The sequence below is a fragment of the Dreissena polymorpha genome, chromosome 1 (genome assembly GCF_020536995.1).
Source record: "Dreissena polymorpha isolate Duluth1 chromosome 1, UMN_Dpol_1.0, whole genome shotgun sequence".
Taxonomy (NCBI): Eukaryota; Metazoa; Mollusca; class Bivalvia; order Myida; family Dreissenidae; genus Dreissena; species Dreissena polymorpha.
Window position 1 is genome coordinate 31,136,558 of NC_068355.1, and position 4,971 is coordinate 31,141,528.

Below are 4,971 nucleotides of genomic sequence, written 5' to 3' on the forward strand. Positions count from 1 at the left end.
TATTCAATCGTTTCGCGTTGCAACGCTTTATAATTTTTAGGTTTTTAAATCGTCAAAAGATGCATATATTGGCTTTATTAGACCATGGTTAATGTTCAGTATTACTGTTTCCTCACAAATATCCTAACTAAAACGAAAGTTTGCGGATCTGAAACAACTTTTTCAATTTTGTCATTTTACCAAACCGTGAAAAGATCCCTTTAAGGCTGAAAAGGGGCTTTTGAAACAGACATCAGGCGAATTAACTTTGCGACAGCTATATACTACCTTCCTCGGTGGGGGGGGGTATGAAGGTATGCAGGTATAAGAATGAATAACAACAATAACCACGTTGGGATATCAACAAACTTCGTGTCTTATGTAAACTTAACATCGAGCGAACCGTGGTCCTAACGTACGTCTGCAGGGTTACTGGAGGTTTCGGCGAAACACCAGTTCGGCGAATTGATCATTGCTATCACATCCAAATTGTATATTTTAATTAGCGATATTGTTTCACACTTATTATAAAGAACGCTTGGCTCAAGTGAGGCTGTCAAATTTCAACACCTGAAAACAGCTCACAGTTTGGTATCTAGTGTTGAATGTCATATTATGCTGACTTCTATAAATGGTCGACATGGTCACTTATGTTTTGTTCTAGCTAAAATGGCGAATGAATATCCTTGTATAAAATGCATGAAAAATGTGACTCGGCGTATGCACGCCGTAAGTTGTGACGGTTGTGGTCGGTGGCAACATCGTTAATGCGACACCGGTATTACATCTGAGCAGTACCGCTTGATGTCAAGTGGACAACTGACCATGGAGTGGTCTTGTGTGGATTGTAATTTGGACAGTGAGGTTCGTCAATTGTCGTCAACAACAGTGTATGACGAAATACCCCCTGATACAAGTATCCCTAATTCTCCAATCCGGGAACTGTCCCAAACACTGTTCGATCTGATGGTTCGATCTGTCGTTGCATATATAATGGTGAATTGCATAAGTAAATAAGGTAATTATGACTATTTTTTATGTATAATCACTTGCAAGTAAATTTGTGAATATGAACATGTTGAACAATCGTTAAAAGGTATTTCAATAAAATATTACACTGCACACTGTTTTTCCTTTGTTTTATTCACACGATTAAATACTCATGCATACTGTTTAATTGCTCCTCGTGCGCTGATTTGAGCAATCAACTACAATAGTAATTGATCTGCTGATGGGCAACACAATAGTGTTTGCTAACACTTCGCCGACAATTTGAATGTGATAGCAATGCTGTACATCGATCTATTCACACCTATTAAGTAGTTATGTAAAGGCGTGATCAACTATAAATCATTTCGCCGAACCGGTTTAACACCTACTATTTATAATCAATTCGCCGAACTGGTGTTTCGCCGAAACCTCCATAATTCGTCTGCAGAAAAGGGTGGCGTTCACGCGACAATCACGCACTCTTGGTGGGGGAGGGCGCTGGGTACATATTTGCCACTCAACAAGCACTTGATTTATGTATAATTTTCATATATTATTTGCATACTCCTGTAATAATATAAATTACACTATGTTTAGAATTATGTGGCTTTTGAACAACATATAAATATTGTCGTATAGTAAGTCGGTATTGTTCTCTAATTAGTTTTATAACACTCTATGATGATTGAGAATACTAAACAACAACTGAAGTTGTGTATTTTATGTAATTTTACTATTAATTGTTTAACAATGTTTTGCAGTAACTCAAATTATTGTAAATGCTCTATACATGTATGTTCTATACAAGAGGGCCTGAAAGGCCCAAGGTCGCTCACATGAGATACAAAGGAACTTACCTCTGTGCAGCCCAAGGTTTTAATAAAACAAATGTTATGACCACTGTTATTGACAACTGAACTATAAATGTGACATCTAGAGGCTAAACAAGGTTTTACTTTAGTCATTTAAGAAAAAATGTCACACTTTTCTGGATCCCGCGATAACTTTAAAAGTTCTAAATATTTTTTCATGAAACTTAAAAAATGGATAGATGGCAATACGGAGATTATGCACGCCATTTCATTTTGTTCCTACGTCAAGAATTATGGTTGCTATGGCAACAAATAGACAAGAAGTTTTGCTGAAAATGGTGGATTTTCACCGGTAGGGTCCAGATTGCTTGACAATACTCCTGTTATTCATGACTCAGGATTTTTAACACTATACATATATATTGGTTATGTTATCAGATGTTCGGTAGTATGTTAGTACATCGTATTGGTTGTACTAGATGTCAACAGTTAGTTATTTTGATTAGTAGAAGCAATTAAAGAATAAACTGACAAAGGTTTATTCATATTATTTATTATTGACAAATATATATGGTTATTTAAATAGATTATATTCAAAACCCTTCTTTTCTCTAAGTATGTGTTACTTTTTAAGCAGTGACGAGAAGTCCCCAATCACTTTCTTAAGCTCATCACGTTCCTCATCAGTACATGTTAAATACGGCAAAAAATAAACATCTTTTTGCTTAGTTTCTATGACAAAATATTTCTTACCAGGTGCATTGTCTGAAATTTCTGTAACAGGGATTATATCAGCCTTATTTTTGTACACATCAAGTCGTTTCCACTTTCTGTCAACAAATGACAGTTTAACTTTTTCATTTTCGTCATCAACATACATTCTTGCAATAATGCACTCAGCTTTGTTTGCTGAAAGCCATATGGCATTAGTCGAAAAACCAAATAATGCCGCTGAAAACATAAAAGCAACCACAGGAAGACCTGAGAAAATCATTACAGGGATTCCAATTGTCACAATAACAATTTGGAACCTTCTCATTTTTTGAATGAATTCCAAACTTTTGATTCCAGGGTAACTGTAAATAATTCTGTATGTTTCAGATTTTGGAACTTCATCTTTTCTGTCATCTGCTGTTGTGTTGTCCGATTTGTCATCACCCTTACTTCCAACAGTTGAGGCTTTATTGCCAGTTGAGTAAAAACTAACGTCCAAAAAGGTAATCAAGTTTGTTTTTTCACAAAGTTTCCAATCTTGGTTTTGTAAAATATTTGATCTGGTGTTATTCTCTCGCCGTTTATGTAGCAATGCATGGTGGTAAAATGTGCATACTGATGCTTGTAACTTCTGAGGACCACGTAGTGCAGCTGATCTAAGTACAAGGTTCAGATACATGGCTGTCACTCTGTAAAAAAACAAGACAGTAAAAAAAATTAACGTTTGAAAATATTGAAAAAAATATAAACATTTGAAAGAAATTAAAATAAAAGCAACAAGAGATTTCTTTGTCAGAAACACAATGCCCCCTATTGCGCCGCTTTGAAACCATAAATTTGACCTTTGACCTTGAAGGATGACCTTGACCTTAAGCCACTCAAAACGTGCAGCTCCATGAGATACACATGAATGCCAAATATCAAGTTGCTATCTTCAATATTCAAAAAGTTATGACCAAACTTTAACAAAGGTTTAAGTTTTAGGAACGAAAAATACAATGATATTTGACCTTGAAGGATGACCTTGACCTTGACTTTTCACCACTTAAATTGTGAAGCTCCATGAGATACACATGCATGCCAAATATGAAGTTGCTATCTTCAATATTGCAAATGTAATAAAACTTACACCAAGGTTAAAGTTTTGTGACACACACACACAATGACTGACTGACTGACACAATGACAGACAGACAGACCGACAGACAGACAGACCAAAAACAATATACCCATGATCTTTCCATCCAGGAGCATAAAAAAAAGGTTCAATAATAGTAATGAATTAGATTTTTGTATTACAGCAAATCTTCATATTTAAGCAAGTATCTTAAACACCTGTGTCATCAAACAACGCATTAACTGAAATATATGCAGTATTGTTACAGCAGATCTAATATTTATTAAAATTTATTAATACAACATTGAATGAACACAAAATTGGTATTGTTTTAGTCATGGGGTGTATGGTCCGAAAAAATTGGTCCGTATTGTCCTAGTCTTGTCTTTACTGTATTCTCAAGTTAAAAAATCAAGAACATTAGTGCACAGCGAAATAATGTCTATGAACGTAAAATTTAGTGTTTTTTAAATCTAGATGTTGGTATAATTAGTATAATGATTAACTGTGCACATAACGGCTTTCGTTTTAAAGGCACCATTCATGATCATATTGATGTAGGTGTACGTTAGCCTCTAAAAATAAAAGCGGTTTCATAACACAGATCAAATTCAGTGATAACCTTTAAATATTTAAACAATGTTTATACCCCGTGTTTGAAGTAATGCCACTTAAAAAAAGGTCTAAAGCGCCAAATTAACTATCAAACAACTTACTTTCCATGAACATTTACATGCAAACCTGAAAATATTGACGATATATACGGTGACACAAGTTCTTCTCATCAATATTACGTAGACGCATTAATGGTGTAAAGAGCGGTGTCAAGTTTATTGGAGACTTTTCTAACGCAACACTTTTCAAACTTGAATATCTCGATCAGTAATGGGTTAAGATTTTTATTTAAAATTTAACATTTGATCATTTGACAATTAATATTCTGTGCAAGATGACGATAAAATCATTCATCCTTGACAGGGACCTATATTTTGTTTGTATAGGTCCCTGTCCTTGACAATCAGGCGCTTTTGTTCGTGAGGTAGGTGTGGTTTCATTTTTGTCGCACGTGAACATGGTGAAACGCGATATGATTCTAATGTTATTTCAATTTCTTCATTTAAGGTGGACTGATACATCAGGAAAACATAAATTTAACTTAAAAATCAATAAGTGTCGTATACAATTTCAGGAGCGCAACAGCTCAATGGACATGGCGCAGGCTACCTTCTCCACTTTTTGAAGCATCCGATCTTCACGGATGAATGATTTCATCTTTTGCTTGTAAAAACTGTTGTCAAATGATCACATGTACACTTTTTAATCAAAATATTGATTTATAACTGAGATATTTAAATTAGA

General features: G+C 34.7%; 1 long non-coding RNA gene across 1 annotated transcript; it reads right to left on the reverse strand.

Annotated features, from left to right (window-relative positions):
* Window positions 1-2,317: 2,317 nt before the first annotated feature.
* Window positions 2,318-4,441, reverse strand: LOC127875187 (uncharacterized). Its single transcript, XR_008047321.1, has 2 exons — window positions 4,329-4,441; window positions 2,318-3,184 (listed from the first exon to the last, which is right to left on the reverse strand). It is a non-coding gene; the product is annotated as an uncharacterized LOC127875187 (long non-coding RNA).
* Window positions 4,442-4,971: the final 530 nt, after the last annotated feature.